Source organism: Mirounga angustirostris, unplaced genomic scaffold (genome assembly GCF_029215605.1).
Source record: "Mirounga angustirostris isolate CCGP_5_RB_7025 unplaced genomic scaffold, mMirAng1.0.hap1 SCAF_1, whole genome shotgun sequence".
NCBI lineage: Eukaryota > Metazoa > Chordata > Mammalia > Carnivora > Phocidae > Mirounga > Mirounga angustirostris.
In genome coordinates this window covers 140,403,935-140,429,008 of record NW_026991709.1, presented here as the reverse complement: position 1 = coordinate 140,429,008, position 25,074 = coordinate 140,403,935, and the positions used below count along the sequence as shown (strand labels likewise).

Here is a 25,074-nt window from a genome sequence, read left to right as displayed (position 1 = left end):
CACAGATAATTATCTTGAAGAACAAGAAACTGAGACATTAATATGAAAAGTATTCTGTAAACAATGAAGGGTTTTATTTTAAAATGTCAAGGTCCCAGGAAAATAGCTCCTGAGTTTACAACCTTTGTTTTTCATTTGGTGGTGATGTGCATTATAATAGATCTCCCCCAAATAAGAATGTTTTGAATCAAATAGTACTTCTTCCTTCCTTTGTGACTCAGTCTAGAATGACAGCAGAGTTCATTTTCATTGTGTCAACTTTTCTGCCAAGGATTTGTGTAGGTTGACTAACATTTGGAAGGCTGGTAGGGCAGGAGCTGTTTTTCTGAGCTTCATCAAGTCCCTAATGTAGCAAGAGTGTGTGGGCCTCCAGATATCTTTTAATTATATATACTTGAGATAAAACATAGTATCCAGCCCCCAACTGCATACAACAGGTCCAGTTTTGAGTTCCACACTCACACCAGTTGAAAAGTTGAACCTCTTTTCACTTGCAGTCTCTCTGCTTTCTAAAAGGGAAACTGGAAGGCCTGTGGTCAGATGCCTTCCCTGGGTCAGATCTGGCTGAGCTGTCCAGGAGCTCAAAACCTGATTTTTTTTTTTGGTTTGTTTTGTGTTTATATTTTTATGATCACCTTTATTTTTTCCAACCATCTTCCATGGTCAGTGTCAGTAAAGTAAAAACCAGCTGTTAGGGCAGCCCAGATGGTCAGATCACTTGTTTTCAAGCTGGTGGTTTTTGGCACCTGGTCCCAGCATGGCACTGGGACCTTGTAGAACACTCCCGTTGTAGAATTCTGGGTGGTCTTGAGGTCCTTTCCAGGAATAAATGGTGCCAGGCATAGCACTGAAGTGAGGGAATATCAGGAAGATAGCCTTTCAAAGCCAGGGTGGTCTTTCTGATTCCAGAATTGTCCGGGGATATTGGCAGCCCCACCTACACACACCACCCCCTCCTTGGCTACACTGCCAGGGCCATGAGGATTGGTGCCAGAGAGCTACACCCCTAGTTTGATCAACACCAGCAGCCCCATCCCTCCATTAGCTGACAAACAGGCAGTTGCCTATTTTTACTTTGACTAGACTCTACTTCCGCTTAGCTCAATCACATCCTTTATAGACTTATTTCTCTTCCTTCCTCCCCCTTCCTCTTTCCTACTGTTATTTATAAATGTTAGATACTTGTTTACGAGAGGAGTGATCTTTACAAGGAGCTGCTGATACAACGGCCCAGCCGACCCACTTTAGGGTGCCCGCTTTTGCCATCACCCACATTTCTGCTTCTCTCTTTTCGACTGCTCCCCCTGGATGGAGGAGCCCGACAGCAGGAAGGGTGGTGACTCAAACCCAGAACCCCAAATACAAACACCCACTAATGACTCACATGCTGGAACTGGGGAGATTTGGAGACTTTCCTTTGCTGAAAAATGCAGATGCAAACATTTCCAAGCACAGGAAGCCAAGCTGGCTCGTCCCGCACTGGGACTCCGCTGAGGTGGCAGCGAGTCAGGGATGTGTCACCCACCCAGACACGGGGTTTACTGGGTCAGGAGATGGAGGGCGGCCTGGACTCGAATTTCTCTCCTTCTCTCCAAATGCCTGCTGGAGAAAATCTGATGTATCCTGTGTGAGTCAAGCTGACTGTTTGTTTCTGGGGAAGGGCGTCGTAGTCCGGCCCTCCATCTTCCCTGCTGGTTTTAATTGTGATTTTAATTAGCAAGCGTGTCATCCGAGCGGAGGCGTGGCCTTTCTTCAGAACGGGAGGTTTGTGGCTGTGTGGACCCTGGTTGGCCACTCGGCTCTTCTAATGATACAAAATAATTTTTTTTCTTTAATGCTTTTCCTTTCCACAGTTCAAAGGGCTTTACCGAACTTTAACCCTTAGGGCCCTCCGTTTATATTTAGATTTAAAAAGGAGTGAAGATGGAGATCTTTTGTGGCAAAGTGCTTTGAAACCCTGAGATGAAAGGGAACCCGTAAAGAGAAATTAACCTCATTTATTTTTTAAGCAACATTTCGCATGCGTGTGTGGACAGATGTAATTTGAGGCAACTCGAACGGAGCCTCCTCTTCACTCTGCTGGTGACCCTCCCTCCCTGTCTCCAGACCAATCGAAGGACCTCTTTTTTTCTTTTCCCTTCTCTATTATCCCAAGCCAGGGCCTGTCTGGTGGCAAGGCTGATTCAGGTTTATAACTAATGCCAGGCCCTGTCTCTAGGCACGGCACCCCTTGGTGGCTGGATCGCCCCAGGTGGAGGACTCCAAGGTTCACAACAGAAAGGAGAAGGTGAGGGGTGTGGGGCGGGAGGCTCCAGCTTGGCTTTGCTTCCATACCTTTAGCATTCCTCAGTGCATTCCTGAATTCATTAATGCACACGCTGCATTGCACGCATAAGCGCTTTGGGGCAAGGCTAATATTTAGTTGGACCACACTGGGATTACCGTGTGTCACCCACCCAGACACGGGGGCATACTGCTAATATATTGAAATCCTCTTATATTGACTTGTAAATAATCATTGCCTAAACCTCTGCCCATGTGACATATTTTGAGTTTCACCCCTGCTTCGTGAGCTAGGAGTCTTTCTTCTTGGTTTCCTACAGTGCTCAGCATTAATTCCCCACTCTGTATTTGAAACGCTTATACTACTTGATCGGGGAGAAAAATGGAAAACATCAGCTGCTTCTTTAGGCCATCAGGGCAGTGGAGGACCAGCTCGACATTTCCCTATAAAATCTATAATGAGTGCTTCTAGTAAAGTATTCAGAAGTTAAATTTTCCCATTCACTCTCTGAGGTGTTTGAACTGAAGAAGAGCACACGCAAAGATCGATGGCTGGGTGGATTTTAAAAATACCCTTCCAGGTACTGAGACTTAGTCAAAAGCTTGGTAACCCCTGGAAGACTGTGCTGGAGGCAAGGGCCAGGCCAGAGGCCCAACACATCTGTTAAGAACTAAATATTTGTGCCTCCCTCCCCCCATTCATATGTTAAAGCCCTAACTCCCAATTTGATGGTATTTGGAGGTGAGGCCTCTGGGAGGTAATTAGATTTAGGTGAGGTCATAGGGTGGGGCCCTTCTGATGGGATTAGAGAGCCCTCCCTCTCGTCTCTCTTTGTCGGTTTCTGTCTGTGTCTGACTCTCTGCCCCCCCATCCTCCTTCTTATTTGTGCACAAAGAAGAGATCATGTGAGGACACAAGAAGGTAGCATTCTGTAAGAAGAGAGTTGTCACCAGAACCCAACCCTGCTGACACCCTGACTTCAGACTTCCAGCCTCCAGAAGTGGAGGTCACGCTAGAGGTAGGTGCCTGTTGTTTTCAAGCCACCAATCTATGGTATTCTGTTGTGGCATCCCGAGTAGCCCGAGTCAGTGTCCTGTTCCCCATTCACTGAATTCTCAGGAAACAAAGGAGGCCAGTGTGCCTCAGCCCACCCTGTGACGGCCGGTGGCCTGGAAACAGAAAAAAAAATGGTCCACTTTGCTGGTCACTAGGGATAAAGGGGAAAGAAGAGGGCCTGGTCTCTGCCTTCAAGGCCCACTCCCCATAGGTGGCTTAGATTTTGACCAGTCAGAGCTCTTCTGGCGAGTGAGGGAGGGGAAGATGACACCCTGTTTTGTTTTGTTTTTTTAATAATTCTTTTTGGGGGGGGCCTTCGTGGCTCAGTCAGTTAAGCATCTGCCTTCGGCTAAGGTCATGATCTCAGGGTCCTGGGATTGAGCCTCGTATCAGTCTCCCTGCTCAGTGGGGAGTCTGCTTCTCCCTCTTCCTCTCCCCCCTGCTCATGCTCTCTCTCTCAAATAAATAAAATCTTTAAAAAAAATAATTCTTTTTTAAAGATTTTATTTATTCATTTGCCAGAGAGGGCGCGAGAGCACAAGCAGGGGGAGCGACAGGCAGGGAGCCCGATGGAGGACTTGATCCCAGGACCTCGGGATGTGACCTGAGCCCAAGGCAGAGGCTTAACTCGCTGAGCCACCCAGGCGCCCCAGATCACACCTTGTTGAGAGTACATTCCCTACAATGACCCAGAAGACATATTCATATAACTGTGCCAGTTGAGAGTGGGATTGGGTAAGAAGTGCAGGTTGGACCTGGTACAGGGAAGGATACCCAACTTCTCTCCCCATTAAGCATGTGTCTCTACCTTATCCTGGGCTCTGATGGCTTTGGGAAATGGCAGATAGCCAGTCTCATGAACTCATGCCTTCGGGTCATGTTTTCTACCTTCACTACACATTGGAATCATTGAAGGTACTTTGAAGAAGATCCTGACTTGATTGGTCTAGGATGCTGTGGGCATCAAGAGTTTTTTTAAAACTCCCCAAATGAATCTAGTATGCAATTAAGGTTGAGAACCCCACCAGATAAGCTCTGAGAGTGAGAACTTGATCCATTTCATGGAGCTGTCTCATAAACTTGTCTCATAATTCTGACCTAACTCATACTTCTCTTTGGGCCAAGCGAATGCATTTACTACACATGCATGCATGGAAGGTCTTTGCTCAAACTGCTTCATTGATTTGTGTTTCAACAGACTTGCTGGGCCAATAAGGAAAAATATATCATTGTTTTTTTTACAGGTTTTAATTTTTATCGAAGTTGTATATATACATTGTTTTCAAAGTTAAATGACGCTTACTATGGAAAATAGCAATCCTTGACTTTTATCCCTTCCCCTTCCCAATTCCCACTCCCCAAAAGCAACCATATTTACCCTTTCAGCTGTCCTTCTAATATTTTCCAATATGTCCAGATAACAAACTTACCCTGCTATTTCTTGATTTTACACACTTAGAGATAATCTGTTGACTTCCTAATGTAAAAGATACGGAGTTAACTCTTGGATTCTGCATCTGCTACACACAGATATTTCCTCTCTGACATCCCAATTAAGGCATAGATTTTGGTTATGTCAATATTCAGTTAATCATGTATTATTTTTGGGGTGCCTGGGTGGCTCAGTCTGTTAAGTGGCTGCCTTCGGCTCGGGTCATGATCCTGGGGTCCAGCCCTGTGTCGGGTTCCCTGATCAGCGAGGAGTCTGCTTCTCCCTCTCCCTCTCCCCCCGGCTCATGCTCTCTCTCTCTCTCAAATGAATAAATAAAATCTTTAAAAAAAAATCATGTATTATTTTCATGGCTGAGCTATGGAGTGTGCTGATTAGATTTCTTTGCTTGAGTAACTTCTTGCTTTTTTTTGGATTTAATAATTATTTCATTTTTTATTTGCTTAATTTTGTATGTACCTTATATTAATTTATCTTCAAATTGTCTTCCATCTTCTGAGACCATGTTCACGTGTATCAGATAATCTGTCAAATTCAGCTGTTTTGGGTTTTTGTTTGTTTGTCTTAGAATGATTGCTAGTAGTGACCTTCTTATATATGCTCCAGTCTAAACTGATTGTGCTCTAGAATTGAGAGATCTGGTATTCTAGGATCTCCCGTTCATCATCGTCTCAGAGATTACCTTCACCTGTCTCCTGTGTTGGATCTCTGGTTTCTTGAATCTTGTGTATTCCTCTTTCTTGGTTTACTCTCTCATTGTAATGGAGCCTATCCTCCAGTAGCATTCTTAGCCAAGTTGTATGGGAGTAAAATCATTTGGGGCTTTGCATATTCAGAAATGTATATATTCCAGCTTCATAGTTGGTTAATAATTTGCTTGAGTGTGGAATTCTAGATTGGAACTAAGAAAATTTCAGAATTTTGAAGACATTGATCCATTATCTTCTAGGTTTTAGGATTCTGGGGAAATCCAATGCCATTCTGAAAACCATTTATTTTTACATTCTGAAAGATTTTGGGATCTTCTGTTTGCTCTCACTATTATGAAATTTCACAATAATAGGTCTTGGCATGAGTTTGTTTTCATTTATTGTGCTGGCTTTTGGTGGGATTTCTCTATTGGGAAATTAGTGTCCTTTACTTTGGGATATATTCTGGAATGATTTCTTTGCCAAGTTCCTCTCATCATTTCTTACATTCTCTCTTTCTGCAACTCCTATTAATTAGTTGTTGGATGTCTGTGACTTATCCTCTCTTTTTATTATATTTTATTTTCTATTTTCTATCTTTGTATTTTAGTTCCACTTTCTGGGAGTTTTTCTTAATTTTGCTTTTTAACCTTATATTGGGTTTTTCATTTCTGCTCTAATGTTACTATTTTCCAAAAGCTTTTTTAATTTTGTTTGTTTTCTTTCTTAAATAGCATCTCATTTATGTTTCATGGATGTAATACATTTTCTTATCTGTCTAAGGATATTAATGATATTAATTTGAAGTTTTCTCCTTCCTTCACAGTGTGTTTCCTCTGAGTGTCTTTCCCGCCCCCCATGTGCTGTTGTTATTTTCTGTGTTTTTTATATGAGAGATTTTCCTTGGATGTTGGTAGTCAGTGATTTTTCCATTCACGTTAAATAATGGAAGACACCAAAACTGATTGGAAGCTCTGAGTGTGTGTGATGCTCTAAATTAGAGAACCACTGACGTCAGTATATTTGGGTCTTTTCTATTAAGTTGGTAATTTGAGTCTCCAAGGAAGTCTCCAAGGAAGACTCCTTCTGTCTCCTGCTCAGAGGATGGTCCAGGTCTGTGATTGCCAATGTTCCTGGCATAGAGAGTTGGGTAGGTGAGTGGTGAATGTCTTAGAATACTGTGAATTCTTTCACTTTATCTTCTTGGGTTTTGTTATGGACCCTGTCTGCTCATCTGTGTGTGATGCTACCCAAATGAAGCGATCCTGTGCTTTACTCTTTCCAGAGAATAAATTTCCAGACATCTGCCAGGGTAGGGGATGGGCAGCTTGCCCAAGCACATGGAGTGGGAGAGGAATACAGAGACCCAATTGCATCATCTTTCAAACAGTTCTCCTTTATCAATATTATCTACACACACACACACACACCTTTAGAAGGTTTCATCAATTCCTGAACCTTTTAATAAATCTTAAGCTAGATTTCCCCACTGTTGGTTTAAGATTCAGCTTTCTTGGGTTTGCCAGTTTGATTACCACTTGTCTATCTTCTTGTCTCCAATATTTGTTTCTATAGTTTCTTTCCCTGCTCCACCATTGTGGATTTATGCCTTATAAAATTATTTGTATTGATGTTGCATTTGGGTTTTAGGAAGAATGTGTTTAATCCACCATCTTTATATAGACGCCATTAGATTCTCATTACCTTCACCATGTCACAAAAAGTAAGAAGATACTCCTATTTTACAGATGCGAAAATGAGACCTGATACCACATTTACTGTAAGATCCAAACCTATACCTTCTATGTTCAAATCCCGTTCTACCTATCTCTTACTTAGAATTAAAACAACAAAAAAAGTTGGTCGTGATATTTGAGTTTCATTAGAGCAAAGTATGTGGCAAGATGATAATTGCTGGGGGGTGCCTGGCTGGCTCAGTCGGTAGAGCATGTGACTCTTGATCCTGGGGTTGTGAGTTTGAGCCTCACATTGGGCGTAGAGATTACTTAAAAATAAAATCTTAAAAAGAGATAATTGCTGGGCAATTTGAAAAGATAATGATTTGAAATTTAACAGTTACTAAATGCAAATAAAGTGTTAGTGCTGTATAGGCCTGGTTTCCTGTCTAGATCAACAGGAAAACAATTTTCAAAATATCTCCTTTCTGTGTATAAGTATCTTTATGGAAACTCAGTGCAGAATTTAGCATAGCTCACTGGTTTTAACCAAGGTGGGTTACTGATTTTCATTGCTGGATATTTTGTTTTTATTTATTTATTTTAATCTGCAGGTTACATGATTTTCTCTAAAAGAAAAGTCTTATGTATGTTTTCTGCCTCTGTTTAGTGGTTTTGTAACCACTAAACAAATATTTCTTTACCTACTGATTCCGCTCAGCACCCCTTCACAAGCATGCATATTTTAAATGGCATTCTTTATAGCAGAGTCACTGAGAGAACTATGAGGGGTTTAATGAATGTAATAAATATGTTTCCAAAAATAATTTCCAATTCTTATCCATTTTCAGCACTGACAGTTATTTGAATGTTTACAAGGTACATAGGTCAAATGTTGAGACTTATCATTTGGTATTATCTCTTGGGTAGCTTTAATCTATACTGGTAAGGACATATCAGTCTTTATCAACTGATATTCCATCCTTGTCTAAGAACTAAGTTTAGATTGAATAACCTTTTGAGAAACTGGATTTGTTCTTCTTGATTTTGTCCATGGAAAACCCTTTCAGTTGTTTTCAGGTCTGGCTTTCATCTGGGGTTGGCATTTCAGATTTGGTTCCAATCTGTGAATAACTCTAACCAAACCAAAGTAATGGGCTGCTTTGAGCATCATTTTTAACTGGAGAGACAAAAATTCCATCATGCTTCAGGTCATAAGTCTTGCTGCCAAAATGTTTCCCAAGTGACAGTAATTATGTATGTATGATTTATTGGAGAATTTGGGTGTCCCAAAATAATAAGAGTAGGAAAATGAACACTTTAGGGCAAATGGTGAATTGACTCAGAGAGGCTCTTCCAACAATCTTTTCAGGTTACTTGTCCTCTTAGGAAGTGTGTGTGTGTGTGTGTATGTGTGTATGTGTGTGCGTTTTCTGGAATTAGAGAAACTATAATCATTGGTCTGTCAGCTTCAGTATTGAACTTCTGGTCCCAAGTGAAATGGCCAACATTGCTGTGCTTGGGAGAGTTAAAGCTCCTAAACAATTTTCAAAGTCTTTGATCTGAGACATTTTTATGAGTAGGCACAGGGCTTCTGAATGCATCATACAATTGGATTGAAGCCTGGAAATTCACCCCGGTGTGTTTGAACAAACTGTAGCCCATGAATACCATATTTTTTATATTGGAACATTCCTTTCCTTTTTTAAAGGGACCCAGCATCTATCTTATCCCTTTTCCACATTCTTGAGTAGTTGGAATATCAGTCTCAAAGTCTTTTCAAAAACTTACTTTCATCCTTTTACAAGGGTAGAAAAAAAATAAAAGAAGAAGGTATCTGAACTTCAGATTGGATTTAAAAATTATTTTCAACTTACAGATTCCTTTTTCTCTGTCTCTGTCTCTCCCTCTCTCACACACGTACATGCACAAGCACATGAATGCATACAGACACTGTATATGTAATATGAGTAATATTATTAATGGAGTTAATACTGTCAAATAATCATACTGCAATCTATTACACAAGTAGTATCTGAGTACACATCTTTTCTGCTTTAATTGATCATATAGTGAGATGAACTATGTTGATATGAGAGGACAGAATCCAATAAAATAAATTAATCTGATGATTTCACATGTTTCCAGAAGAGCTGCAATTATTCATTCATCAAACTTTTGAATATTTCCTAGATGTCCCAGACTCTGTTCCAGGCTTTCAGAATATAAAGATGAAAAACATGGGATACCTGCTTATGTAAGAGACTGAGGTATAAACATAAATTACAGTTCATGAGAAAGCATAGAGATTTTTGAGCAATGTTCTAGGGGAGGGCTATAGACTGAATGTTTGTGTCCCCCAAAATTCGTATGTTGAAATCTAATCCCCCAATGGGGATTTGATATTTGGATGTGGGGTGTTTGGGAGGTGATTAGGTCATGAAGGTGGAGTCCTCATGAATGGAATTAGTGCCTTTTTAAAAAAGAGGCTCTACAGAGCTTCCCTGCTCCTTCTCCCATATGAGGACATAGCAAGAAGACAACTATCTATGAACCAGACACCACATCTGCCAGTGTCTTGACCTTGGAGTTCTGAGCCTCTAGAACTGTGAGAAATAAATTTCTGTTGTTGATGAGCCACCCAGTCTATGGAATTCTGTTATAGTAGCCCAAACTGACTAAGATAGGGAACAAAAATTTAAGCAACTCTCTTGCCTGATGGGTAGAAGTATGGGTATCTTAAAGTATGGTTAGAACTAGCCTGGCTTAGAAAAGGGTCAAGTACATTCCTGCAAGAGGTGCTACAGCATGTCAACAGGGATTGACCAGATTTTATTTATAAGATGGGCAAAATATAAATTGATTCATTTTTATAAGCCGGGTATTTGTAGTTATGGGGCCATTTTTGGAGTCATCTTGGATTTCTCTTTCTCACACATGCCATATCCAAGCTATTGTCAAATGTTATTGGCAAAATGTATAGACTCTATGTTCAAAACACATGTCAAATCAGACCACTTCTCCCTATCTCCATGACTACTAGCCAGGTCCAAGTCACCATAAGCTCTTGCCTGGACTACTACGAAAACATCTTAGTTTGTTGTGTTAGTTTTCAGTTGCTGTGTAACACATTACCACAAACTGGGTGGTTTAAAACCACACACAGTTATATCTCACAGTTTCCATGGGTCAGGAGTCTGGAAATAGCTTAACTGGATACTCTGTTCAGGTGTTGCTTGCATTCTCATCTGGAGGTTCGACTAAGGAAGAATCCACCTCCAGGTTCACACAGATTGTTGGCAAAATTCAGTTCCTTGTGGTTATAGAACTGAGGGCTGGCTTCTTACTGGCTCCTGGCTGGGGACCGCCTATAGGTTCTAGAGGCCTCTCATAGTTCCCTGACACAAGGCCCACTCCATAGGCCATAGGTGGTTTGCTTCCTAAATATAACCAAGAGAATTTCTCACATTCCAGTCTGCTAAAATGAAGTCTTATGTAACGTAACATAATCAGGAGAGTGGCATCATATTTGCCATATTTTGTTCATTGGAAATAAGTCATAGTTTCTGCCTACATTCAGGGGAGATTCCCATACAAGAGCATGATACATTAGAGGTCAACTTAAGGTGTGTCCACCACAGTGGTCTTACAAATTCCATACATGTCCTCCTACAACTTACTCTACATACAGAAGCCAGAGTGATCCTTTTAAAATGTAAAACTAACAATGTCATTCTCTTGTTTACAATCCTCTACTGGCTTAGAATAAGGCCTATAAGATAAAGCATATATAATCGCTGGCTACCTCACCTGCTTCATTTTTCACCAGTCTTCCCTCGCTTATTCCTCTTCAGCACATGGGAATCTTTGTGGCTCCTCAATCACGCCAAGCACACTTCTGCCTGATGATTTTTGCATTTGCTGTTTTCTCCACCTCAAACACTACCCTAGCAGATCATTATGACTTGAACTCTCTTTTCACTTAGGTATCTGCTCAAATGTTACTTCCTCAGAGAGCACTTCTCAGATTCCCCCAATCTAAAATAGCCCTTGCACTATATATCTCAATATCTTTTCCCCTACCTTATTTTTTCCTAGCCCTTACCTCTCTCTATATTTTAGAATATACTTATTCACTTATTCATTGACTCTCTCTCCCACTAGAACTCAAGCTTCATGAGGGCAAGGACCTTGTCTATCTCATTCTCTGTTGTTTTCCCATGCCTAAATCGTTGCTTAGTGTAAAGTTGGCTCTTGTGTGTGAATGAATAATGAAAGGATTTAAGACACAAAATAAAACTTTTCAAAAATAATTTATTGCTATTGATAATATGTTGAATTTTTCAAGTAAGCAGTGACTAAACTCTAGACCATGAGACGAAATTTTTCTCATGATTTGGTTTTATCAGAATAGTGAAGAACAATCAATATCTCAAATGAGATTTAAAGTCACTTGAGTGACCTCAGAGTAGTTGATATTTCTTACTTATCAATGATCAAGACTAGCATTACTAATAGTGGAAAAATGTGACATTAACACAAAAAAGGCAGTGACAGAGTAAAAGAAAGAAAAAAGACATAAGACATTTAGAAAACAAATAGAAAAATGGCAAATGTAAATCCTACCTTAACATTAATTACGTTAAATGTGAACTCCAATTAAGTCAGAGATTGGTAGAATGGATTTTTTATTTTTAGAGAGAGAAAGTGAGTGAGTGTGTGTGTGTGTGTTTAGGCGTAGGGGGAGGGGCAGCAGGAGAGGGAGAGAATCTTAAGCAGGCTCCATGCTCAGCACAGAGGCTGATGCAGGACTCAATTTCAGTACCCTGAGATCATGACCTGTGCCGAAATCAGAGGTCAGACACTTAACTGACTGAGCCATTCAGGTGCCCCAGTAGAATGGATTTTTTTTTTTTTTTTTTTAATTTTTTTATTCTTATGTTAATCCCCTTACATTACAACATTAGTTTTAGATGAAGTGTTCCATGATTCATTGTTTGTGCACAACACCCAGTGCTCCCTGCAGAATGTGCCCTCCTAAATACCCACCACCAGGCTAACCCATCCTCCCACCCCCCTCCCCTCTAGAACCCTGTTTGTTTTTCAGAGTCCATCGTCTCTCATGGTTCGTCTACCCCTCCGATTTCCCCCGCTTCATTCTTCCCCTCCTGCTACCTTCTTCTTCTTCTTCTTCTTTTTTTTTTTTCTTAACATATATTGCATTATTTGTTTCAGAGGTACAGATCTGAGATTCAACAGTCTTGCACAATTCACAGCGCTTACCAGAGCACATACACTCCCCAGTGTCTATCACCCAGTCACCCCATCCCTCCCACCCCACCCCCCACTCCAACAACACTCAGTTTGTTTCCTGCGATTAAGAATTCCTCATATCAGTGAGATCATATGATACATGTCTTTCTCTGTTTGACTTATTTCACTCAACATAATACCCTCCAGTTCCATCCACGTTGTTGCAAATGGCAATATCTCATTCCTTTTGATGGCTGCATAATATTCCATTGTATATATATACCACATCTTCTTTATCCATTCATCTGTCGATGGACATCTTGGCTCTTTCCACAGTTTGGCTATTGTGGACATTGCTGCTATAAACATCGGGGTGCACGTACCCCTTCGGATCCCTACTTTTGTATCTTTGGGGTAAATACCCAGTAGTGCAATTGCTGGATCATATGGTAGCTCTATTTTCAACTTTTTGAGGAACCTCCATACAGTTTTCCAGAGTGGCTGCACCAGTTTGCATTCCCACCAACAGTGTAGGAGGGTTCCCCTTTCTCCGCATCCCCGCCAACATCTGTCGTTTCCTGACTTGTTAATTTTAGCCATTCTGACTGGTGTGAGGTGATACCTCATTGAGGTTTTGATTTGGATTTCCCTGATGCCGAGCGATATTGAGCACTTTTTCATGTGTCTGTTGGCCATTTGGATGTCTTCTTTGGAAAAATGTCTGTTCATGTCTTCTGCCCATTTCTTAATTGGATTCTTTGTTCTTTGGGTGTTGAGTTTGATGAGTTCTTTATAGATTTTGGATACTAGCCCTTTATCTGATATGTCATTTGCAAATATCTTCTCCCATTCTGTCGGTTGTCTTTTGGTTTTCTTAACTGTTTCCTTTGCTTTGCCAAAGCTTTTTATCTTGATGAAGTCCCAATAGTTCATTTTTGCCCTTGCTTCCCTTGCCTTTGGCGATGTTTCTAGGAAGAAGTTGCTTCGGCTGAGGTCAAAGAGGTTGTTGCCTGTGTTCTCCTTTAGGATTTTGATGGACTCCTGTCTCACATTGAGGTCTTTCAGCCATTTGGAGTCTATTTTTGTGTGTGGTGTAAGGAAGTGGTCCAGTTTCATTCTTCTGCATGTGTCTATCCAATTTTCCCAACACCATTTGTTGAAGAGACTGTCTTTGTTCCATTGGACATTCTTTCCTGCTTTGTCGAAGATTAGTTGACCATAGAGTTGAGGGTCCATTTCTGGGCTCTCTATTCTGTTCCATTGATCTATGTGTCTGTTTTTGTGCCAGTACCATGCTGTCTTGATGATGACAGCTTTGTAATAGAGCTTGAAGTCCGGAATTGTGATGCCACCGGCTTTGCTTTTCTTTTTCAATATTCCTCTGGCTATGCGGGGTCTTTTCTGGTTCCATACAAATTTTAGGATTATTTGTTCCATTTCTTTGAAAAAAGTGGATGGTATTTTGATGGGGATTGCATTGAATGTGTAGATTGCTCTAGGTAGCATTGACATCTTCACAATATTTGTTCTTCCAATCCATGAGCATGGAACGTTTTTCCATTTCTTTGTGTCTTCCTCAATTTCTTTCATGAGTATTTTATAGTTTTCTGAGTAAAGATCCTTTGTCTCTTTGGTTAGATTTATTCCTAGGTATCTTATGGTTTTGGGTGCAATTGTAAATGGGATCGACTCCTTAATTTCTCTTTCTTCTGTCTTGTTGTTGGTGTATAGGAATGCCACTGACTTCTGTGCATTGATTTTATATCCTGCCACGTTACTGAATTCCTGTATGAGTTCTAGCAGTTTTGGGGTGGAGTCTTTTGGGTTTTCCACATAAAGTATCATATCATCTGCAAAGAGTGAGAGTTTGACTTCTTCTTTGCCAATTTGGATGCCTTTGATTTCTTTTTGTTGTCTGATTGCTGTGGCTAGGACTTCCAATACTATGTTGAATAGCAGTGGTGATAGTGGACATCCCTGCCGCGTTCCTGACCTTAGGGGGAAAGCTCTCAGTTTTTCCCCATTGAGAATAATATTTGCTGTAGGTTTTTCATAGATGGCTTTTATGATATTGAGGTATGTACCCTCTATCCCTATACTCTGAAGAGTTTTGATCAAGAAAGGATGCTGTACTTTGTCAAAAGCTTTTTCTGCATCTATTGAGAGGATCATATGATTCTTGTTCTTTCCTTTGTTAATGTACTGTATCACATTGATTGATTTGCGGATGTTGAACCAACCTTGCAGCCCAGGGATAAATCCCACTTGGTCATGGTGAATAATCCTTTTAATGTACTGTTGGATCCTATTGGCTAGTATTTTGGTGAGAATTTTTGCATCCATGTTCATCAGGGATATTGGTCTGTAATTCTCCTTTTTGATGGGGTCTTTGTCTGGTTTGGGGATCAAGGTAATGCTGGCCTCATAAAATGAGTTTGGAAGTTTTCCTTCCGTTTCGATTTTTTGGAACAGTTTCAGAAGAATAGGTATTAATTCTTCTTGAAATGTTTGGTAGAATTCCCCTGGGAAGCCATCTGGCCCTGGGCTTTTGTTTTTTGGGAGATTTTTAATGACTGCTTCAATTTCCTTAGTGGTTATAGGTCTGTTCAGGTTTTCTATTTCATCCTGGTTCAGTTTTGGTAGTTGATACATCTCTAGGAATGCATCCATCTCTTCCAGGTTATCTAATTTGCTGGCATAGAGTTGCTCATAATATGTTCTTATAATTGTTTGTATTTCTTTGGTGTTGGTTGTGATCTCTCCTCTTTCATTCATGATTTTGTTGATTTGGGTCATTTCTCTTCTCTTTTTGATAAGTCTGGCCAGGGGTTTATCAATCTTGTTAATTCTTTCAAAGAACCAGCTCCTAGTTTCGTTGATCTGTTCTACTGTTCTTTTAGTTTCTATTTCATTGATTTCTGCTCTGATCTTTATGATTTCTCTTCTCCTGCTGGGTTTAGGCTTTATTTGCTGTTCTTTCTCCAGCTCCTTTAGGTGTAGGGTTAGGTTGTGTACTTGAGACCTTTCTTGTTTCTTGAGAAAGGCTTGTATTGCTATATACTTTCCTCTTAGGACTGCCTTTGCTGCATCCCAAAGATTTTGAACAGTTGTGTTTTCATTTTCATTGGTTTCCATGTATTTTTTTAATTCTTCTTTAATTTCCTGGTTGACCCATTCATTCTTCAGTAGGATGCTCTTTAGCCTCCATGTATTTGAGTTCTTTCCGACTTTCCTCTTGGGATTGAGTTCTAGTTTCAAAGCATTGTGGTCTGAAAATAGGCAGGGAATGATCCCAATCTTTTGGTACCGGTTGAGACCTGATTTATGACCTAGGATGTGATCGATTCTGGAGAATGTTCCATGGGCACTAGAGAAGAATGTGTATTCCGTTGCTTTGGGGTGGAATGTTCTGAATATGTCTGTGAAGTCCATTTGGTCCAGTGTGTCATTTAAAGTCTTTATTTCCTTGTTGATCTTTTGCTTAGATGATCTGTCCATTTCAGTGAGGGGGATGTTAAAGTCCCCCACTATTATTGTATTGTTGTTGATGTGTTTCTTTGCTTTTGTTATTAATTGCCTTATATAATTGGCTGCTCCCATGTTAGGGGCATAGATATTTACAATTGTTAGATCTTCTTGTTGGATAGATCCTTTAAGTATGATATAGTGTCCTTCCTCATCTCTTATTACAGTCTTTGGTTTAAAATCTAATTTGTCTGATATAAGGATTGCCACCCCAGCTTTCTTTTGGTGTCCATTAGCATGGTAAATGGTTTTCCACCCCCTCACTTTCAATCTGGGGGTGTCTTTGGGTCTAAAATGAGTCTCTTGCAGACAGCATATCGATGGATCTTGTTTTTTAATCCAGTCTGTTAGCCTGTGTCTTTTGATTGGGGCATTTAGCCCATTTACATTCAGGGTAACTATTGAAAGATAGGAATTTAGTGCCATTGTATTGCCTGTAAGGTGACTGTTACCGTATATTGTCTGTGTTCCTTTCTGGTCTATGTTGCTTTTAGGGTCTCTCTTTGCTTAGAGGACCCCTTTCAAGATTTCTTGTAGGGCTGGTTTTGTGTTTGCAAATTCCTTTAGTTTTTGTTTGTCCTGGAAGCTTTTTATCTCTCCTTCAATTTTCAATGACAGCCTAGCTGGATAGAGTATTCTTGGCTGCATATTTTTCTCATTTAGTGCTCTGAATATATCCTGCCAGTCCTTTCTGGCCTGCCAGGTCTCTGTGGATAGGTCTGTTGCCAATCTAATGTTTCTACCATTGTAGGTTACATATCTCTTCTCCCGAGCTGCTTTCAGGATTTTCTCTTTGTCTCTGAGACTCGTAAGTTTTACTATTAGATGTCGGGGAGTTGACCTATTTTTATTGATTTTGAGAGGGGTTCTCTGTGCTTCCTGGATTTTCATGCCTGTTTCTTTCCCCAAATTAGGGAAGTTCTCTGCTATAATTTGCTCCATTATACCTTCTGCCCCTCTCTCTCTTTCTTCTTCTTCTGGGATCCCAATTATTCTAATGTTGTTTCGTCTTATGGTATCGCTTATCTCTCGAATTCTGCCCTCATGATCCAGTAGTTGTTTATCTCTCTTTTTCTCAGCTTCTTTATTTTCCAGCATTTCATCTTCTATATTACTGATTCTCTCTTCTGCCTCATTTATTCTAGCAGTTAGCGCCCCCAATTTTGATTGCACCTCATTAATAGCCTTTTTGATTTCTACTTGGTTGGATTTTAGCTCTTTTACTTCTCCAGAAAGAGTTTCTCTAATAACTTCCATATTTTTTTCAAGCCCAGCTAGTATCTTTAAAGTGATGATTCTGAACTCTAGATCTGACATCGTACTAATGTCCGTATTGAGTAGGTCCCTGGCAGTCGGTACTGCCTCTTGTTCTTTTTGTTGAGGTGATTTTTTCCGTCTCGTCATTTTGTGCAGAGGAGAATAGATTAATGAGAGAACAAAATGCTAGCAGAGTAACCACGTCCCCAGAAAATATACTCTAAACAAATCAGAAAAGACCTGAAGCAGTGGGATAAGAAGGGGAAAGAGAGAAAAAAGAAAAAGAAAAAAAAAGAAAAAGATAAAGATAAAAACAAAAACAAACAAAACAAAACAACAACAACAAAAGAAAAACCAGAATGTGATCAAATATGATCTATATGGTATATAGATCAGTGCCACACACTAGATTTGGGGTGTGTTTTGGTCTTTTAGAAGAAAGTGTCTCCCAAAATTTTAAAGAAAGAAAAAGATATATGTACAAAAATAAGGGTTGATATGATGAAGGGATAGAAAATGACTGTAAAAATGGAAATTATAAAAAATTTTATAAAAGGAATTGATAAGAAGTTGTTTGAAAAAGAAAGAAGAAGATTTAAAAAAAGAAAAAAGAAAAAGAAAAAAAAAGGGAGAGGATGTGATCAGGCAGGGGAATAGAAAACACCATATACTAGAGATTTAGGGTATATTTTAATCTGTTAGAAGAAACTATCTCAAAATTTTAAAGAGAGAACAACTTATATATATAAGCCAAAAATATGGGTAACTACTATGAAGGGATAGAATATGACTCTAAAAATGAAAAATAAAAATGTTTTTTTTTTAAAAAAAGGGATTGATAAGATGTTGTTTGAAAAAGGGAAAAAGAAAAATTCAAAAAGAAATAAAAAGACAAAAAGACAGTTAAAAAAAAAATTAACTTTAAAAGACTAAGGAATCATGGTAAAAAAGCCGTGAATTCTATGTGCAGTATTCCCCTAGCGCTGGAGTTCTGCCGTTCTCATTGATCGGTAAACTTGGTCTTGGCTGGCTGTTCTCGCTGATCTTCTGGGGAGGGGCCTGTTGCCGTGGTTTCCAAATGTCTCTGCCGGAGGCGGAATTGCCCCGCCCTTGCCCCCTCCCGGCTAAGTCATCTGCTCAGGTTTGCTCTCCGGGGCTTTTGTTCCCTGCGAGCTTTCCGCACAGCTTTGGAGGCGGAGCGTGAAAATGGCGGCCTCCCAATCTCCGCCCCGGAGGAGCCGAGAACTCGGGCCTGCTCCTCAGTGAGCCCCCAGAGAAAAGCCGTCAGTCACTCCCGTCTCCCCGGTCTCCGGCTGCACTCCATGCTCAACCGGCCTGTGACCGCGCGTTTCTATCTCTGGCACCCGACCCGGTCTGGAGTCTCCAAACCCAGCAGATCCCTGCGGTGCCCTCCCGCGCGGCTCCCCCCGGGGGAGGAAGGTGAGTCTCCCTGGATCTGCCGCTTGTTGGGTCCCTGCTGGAGGAGCAGTGGCCCGGCTGTGCCGCGGATCACGGTTTATGGCCACCCCGAGCTGAGAGCCTGCGCCTGGGCTCCGCCTCTGCAGCCGGCTTCCCTGCTCCGATACCTGGGAGCTCTGCCGCCCTCAGGCACCCCCGGTCCCTCTGTGACCCCGAGGGTCCTGAGACCACACTGTCCCGGAGGGTTCCACCCCCCGCTTAGCCACCAGAGTGACGTCCCTCGGCGGAGCAGACTTTTAAAAGTTCCGATTTTGTGCTCCGCGGCTCTATCACTTGCCAGAAGCGGCCGACGGAGGCCCCTCCCCCGCCGTCTATCCTCCCGAATATCGCCTCGGATTCACTTCTCCGCACGTCCTACCTTCCAGAAAATGGTCGCTTTTCTGTTCAGAAAGTTGTTGCTCTTCTTTTCTTTGATCTCCTGTTGGGTTTGTAGGTGTTCAGAATGGTTTGATCCCTATCCAGCTGAATTCCTGAGAGGAGACGAAATCCAGGTCTCCTACTCCTCCGCCATCTTGCCTGGATTTTTTTTTTTTAAGATTTTATTTATTTATTCATGAGAGACAGAGAGAGAGAGAGAGAGGCAGAGGGAGAAGCAAGCTCCCAAGGAGCAGAGAGCCCCAAGCGGGACTCGATCCCAGGACCCTGGGATCATGACCCGAGCCGAAGACAGACGCTTAACCATCTGAGCCACCCAGGCGCCCTAGAATGGATTTTTAAAAATGCTCCAAGTATTTCTGTCTACAAGCAACAAATTTCAGATTCAAGACACAAATAAGATAAAAGTAAAATGATAAAGATATACCATTCAAAGAGTAACCAAAAGAAAGCTAGAGTTGCTATGCTAATACCAGACAAAATAGACTCTAAAATAAAATTGTTACTAGAGACAAAAAAAGGCATTTTATAATGATAAAAGGGTCAGTGCATCAAGAAGTTATAATAATTAGAAACTTATATGTACCTAACAAGAGAGTCCCCAAATTCATGAAGCAAAAAAGTAAGAATTTAAGTGAGAAATAGAAAATTCAACAGTAATAATGGGAGACATCAAAATCCTACTTTGAATAACGGGTAGAACAACTGGACAGAAGATCACCATGGAAAGAGAAGATTTAAACAATAGTGTAAACCAGCTTGACATAACAGACATCTATAGAACACCCAAAAAATGCTGAAAACACATTCTTCTCAAGTGAACATGGAATATTCTCCAGGATAGTTCCATATATTAAGTCATAAAAGGAGTCTCAAAACATTTGAAAGGGTTAAAATTATACAAAGTAACGGGGCGCCTGGGTGGCTCAGTCGGTTAAGCGACTGCCTTCGGCTCAGGTCATGATCCTGGAGTCCCGGGATCGAGTCCCGCATCGGGCTCCCTGCTCAGCAGGGAGTCTGCTTCTCCCTCTGACCCTCCCCCCTCTCATGTGCTCCCTCATTCTCTCTCTCTCAAATAAATAAATAAAATCTTAAAAAAAAAAAAAAAAAAAAAAAAAATTATACAAAGTATGTTTCCTGAATACAGTGAAATGAAGTTAGAAATCAGTAACTGAAGGAATTTTGGAAATTCCCATTTATAAATAAGTGTGTTAGAAATTAATATGCTCATAAATAATGGGTAGAAAGAGAAACCACATGGGCAATTGGGAATAATTTTAGATGAATGAAAACAAAAATACAACATACCATGATTTATGGTATGCTTAGAGGGAAACTTAAAGGTTTAAATGCTTATATTAAAAAAGAGTAAAGCTATTAAATCAATAACCTACCCTTCTACCTTAAGAAACTAGAAAAAGAACGGTCTAAACGCAAAGCAAGCAGAAGGAGGAAAATGATAAAGATTACAGCAGAAATAAAAGAAATAGAGAATAGCAGAACAATGAAGAAGATTTTAAAAACCCAAAATTTGGTTTATTGAAAACATCAACACAATTTTTAAAATTTACCTAGGCTAACACAGAAAAAAGGGAAAGGACTCAGAGTACTAAGATTTTATTTATTTATTTGACAGAGAGACACAGCCAGAGAGGGAATACAGGCAGGGGGAGTGGGAGAGGGAGAAGCAGGCTTCCCGCCGAGCAGGGAGCCCGATGCGGGGCTCGATCCCAGGACCCTGGGATCATGACCTGAGCCGAAGGCAGACGCTTAACGACTGAGCCACCCAGGCACCCCAGGACTCAGAGTACTAAAACCAAGAATGAAAGAGGTGATGTTATAACCAACTTTACAGAAATAAAAAAAGATTTGAGGGAATACTGTGAACAATTGTCAACAAAAGAGATAACCTAGATGAAATGAATGAATCTCTACGGTGCCAAGAAAATTCAATGGGGAAAGAATAGTCCAGTTCAACAAATGGTGCTGGATCTACTGGTATCCACAAGCAAAAGAATGAATGTGGTCATCTACCTCATATCATATACAAAAATTAACTCAAAATAGATCAAAGCCCTAAGTGTAAGAGCTAAATCTATAAAACTCTTAGAGGAAGCATAGATGTAAGTCTTCATGACCTTGGATTAAGCAACAGTTTCTTAAATATGACACATAAAGCATAATCCAACAAAGAAAACATGAATAAATTGGACTTAATAAAAATAAAAAACTTTTATGTATCAAGAAATGAAAAGACAACCCACAGAATGGGAGAAAATATTTGCAAATCATATTATCTGACAAGGATCTGGTAACCAAAATATCTGAAGAACACTTAAACTCAATCATAAAAAGACAACCTAATTAAAAAATGAGCAAAGGCTGTGTTAGAAGTTTCTTCAACGAAGATATACAAATGACCATTAAGCACATGAAAAGATGCTCAACTCATTAGTCATTAGAGAAATGCAAATCAACACCACAGTGAGAACTACTTCACACCCACCAGGATGACTATACTCAAAAAGTTGGACGTTAACTGTTGATGAGGTTGTGGAGAATTTGGAACACTTACAGATTGCTGGTTTGAATAAAATGGTGCAGCCGCTTTGGAAAACAGTTTGGTAATTCCTCAGAAGGTTAACTGTAGCATTATTATGTCACATAGCAATTCCACTCCCACGCATATACTCGAGAAAATTGAAAACAGATAGTCACACAAACATGTTCAGAGCAGCATTATCATAATAGCTAAGAAATGGAAATAATTCAAATGTCCATCAACTGCTAAATGGACAAAGAGATGTGATATACCCATACAATGGAATATTATTTCCCTATAAAAAGGAATGAAGTATTATAGATGCTACAACATGAATGAATCTTAAACACATGCTAAATGAAGGCAACACACACAAACGGCTACATATTACACGATTCCATTTATATGAAATTTCCAGGATATGCAAATTAATAAAGAGGCAAAGGAGATTTTTAGTTTCCGGAGGCTGGCAGAGGGAGGGTGTGGGGAATTAGTTCTAATGTGTATGAGGTTTCTTTTAGGGGTGATGAAAAATTCTTGAATTAAGTAGTGGTGATGATTGTATAAACTTGTAAATTTATCAAAAGCCTTGAACTGTATACTTTAAAAAAGGTAATTTGATGGTATATAAATTATATGTCAATAAAAAAAAAGAATCTAAGAGGTGCCTGGCTGCCTCAGTCAGTAGAGCATGTGACTTTTGATCTTGGGGTCATGAGTTCAAGCCCCATGTTGGGTATAGATCTCACTTTAAAAATAAATTTAAAAATATTAAAAAATGTTTTAAAGAATCTGAAATCCATGAAGAAAGTGAATTATGAAAAATCACTTAAGTAAGAATATCTTTCTGATTGGCGAGATGTGGCTCTTCACAAAGTCTACAGTAAGAAACCAACACCCACAGCCAGACCTACCTTGGACTTGATTTCATTCAACCTTGAGTTGCTCTGATCATAATGGCTACAACATGGGAGAGAACTTCCCCAATTCTCTTCCCTCATAGGTAGGTTCTGTTCTTTACTTTGTCCAAATGTCCCCCTTCCCTCTCAAGAAGACATTCTGCTACTCCTTTTTTTCTGTTTTTCTTTCTCATTCTCTCCTCTGCCTTTTCCCCCTCATTTCCCTCCATGATCATTCAAATTTTCCTTTCTTTTTTTGCCTGCTCACCTCTCTGTCTCTCTGTCTCTGTCTCTCACCCCTTGCTTCCACCTCTTTCTTCTCCTCTTCCTTGTTCCCTTTCCTCTTACCTGGCTACAGTATATACTTTAAAGTTTTCTTTCTTTCTTTCTTTCTTTCTTTCTTTCTTTCTTTCTTTCTTTCTTTCTTTCTTTCAGAGAGAGAGAGAGAGAGAGAATCTTAAGCAGTCTCCATGGTCAACGCAGAGCTGGAAGTGGGGCTTGATCTCACAATCCTGAGGTCATGACCTGAGCTGAAATCAAGAATGGGATGCTTAACCGACTGAGCCACCCAGGTGCCCCAAAGTATTTTTGTCAGAATTATGTACTTTTTTGCTCTCTTTGCTTAGCTGAAAAGAAAGTGATTTTGATGCTTAATATTTCCTTAAGGAAAACTAACTCTAAATTAATTACAAGGTTGATTTTGCTTTAGGGGATATAACTGGTAATTAAAAAAAAAGGTTACCCACCCATGCTGTATGAGTAGTTATAAATAATTGAGGTAAGATACTTTCGTGAACATTAAAAAGTGATTTGTAAATATGAGCAGACACTACTGGTAAACACTGATAACATCTAGTGTGGTGGTGTTCACTGAAGGTTCTTAATTATAATTTGGCTCTTGTATGTGTAGACACGCCTGAGTTAACCATTTACGCTACAAAGCATAAGCCTCCTACACAGATAGTTTCATTTGACTCATATAAACCTGATCACGTTTTCCCTCAGGAATGTCCTTTCTGAACTAAAAAAATACAATATCGGTTGTAAGCTCTTCTCTTGTGAAGCCATCTTCAGAATGACCGATTATTCTCTGTCGTTCATCTGGAAGAGTGAGTAAGTACAAAAAGAATACCATTAGCCACAAAGTTGTCATCTTCTTCAAATAAAATTCTGATCTCTGGCTTGAATGTTGAAACGGAAGATTCACTGTTTTCTCCTGTCGTGGGTCAAGAGACATGATTTTGTAACTGTCATTTTATGAGAAAACTTGATTCCGTTTGTTGACAAAACGTTAAGAAAATGAACTGGTTAAGTTTCACAGGACTTGGTGATTGAAATTCTAGTGCCCAGAGTAGTGGTGTCAGAATGATGAGGCATCCAGATAATGATCTCAGAAACCTTCCCAAACAATGTGACCACTTCATTAGAAGGGGAAGGGGGAGGGAGGAAACAGACAGAATTCTTCAGTCAATTCCTAAGAGGCCATCTAACCTGTCTTGGAGAGACAGAGTGCTTTACTGTGGGGCCTACTTTGGTATATCGGTACAACTATTAGAAAAATTAGAATTACGATGAGATATTAAGTATTAGGGGCTCCAAGGAAAGCTGAAGAAGGTGGATTTCCATTGTCTGGCTCTAGCAGTCAGCCAGGTGGCACCTTTAAGATCCCCCCCAGCACGGTTTGAGAAGCTTGGTATTTGCTTATCTTCCTGAAGCTGCACAAAGGCTCTGTGTCTGGGTATGTTAGCTGTTCGGCAAAAATACACTGCCCCCTGCTCCTGAGCATATAGTTGGACCATATTTCCCAGGCTGCTTCGTAGTTTGTTGTGGTCGTGAATTCTAACCAACAGAATGTGTGCAGGAAATCGTTTATGCCATGGCTGAGCCAAGCCTTTTAGGAAACACAGATGTCTCCTCCTTATTTTGTTTCTTCCTTTATTGATTGGATGCTGATGAAGGTGAGGCCTTGGGGGAGGGGGAAGCTACCTAGTAAAACAGAACGCAATACAAAGGGGCCTGAGCATGTCCAAGAGCCACCCACCACCCAGAAACAGTTTAGGTGAGCAAGAAATAAGCTTTTATGAGGCTTGAGGATTATATATTTTGAGGTCTATTTATTATAGCTGCTAGCATGACCCTCACTAACCAGGGATTTGAGTGGCTAGCAATTGCAGGACTGCAATTAAAGGAAGCAACACCAACAAATGCCTTCAACAAATGCCCAGGAAATACCATTTCAGAAACGTAACCCTTTTACCTTTTCTTCCTTCTGTTTCTCATTTTTAGTTTGTCATTGGCTTACTTCCCTGTTTTTTTGTTGTTGTTGTAATTAATTAATTTATCGGTAGCAAAATCTCCTCTTTATTTTTATTTTTTTTTAAAGATTTTTATTTATTTATTTGACAGAGAGAGAGCACAAGTGGGGGAGCAGCAGAGGGAGAAGGAGAAGCAAGCTCCCCGCTGAGCAGGGAGCCTGATGCGGGGCTCCATCCCAGGACCTTGAGATCATGACCTGAGCCGAAGGCAGCCGTTTAACTGACTGAGCCACCCAGGCGCCCCCAAAATCTCCTCTTTAAACCTTGTCCCTCA

At 40.3% G+C, this 25,074-nt stretch overlaps 1 long non-coding RNA gene across 1 annotated transcript; it reads left to right on the top strand.

Annotated features, from left to right (window-relative positions):
- The first annotated feature begins 1,272 nt into the window (after positions 1-1,272).
- Positions 1,273-24,743, top strand: LOC135362273 (uncharacterized). The gene is made up of 3 exons (XR_010406743.1): positions 1,273-2,287; positions 3,180-3,302; positions 23,491-24,743. It is a non-coding gene; the product is annotated as an uncharacterized LOC135362273 (long non-coding RNA).
- The last annotated feature ends 331 nt before the right edge of the window (positions 24,744-25,074 follow it).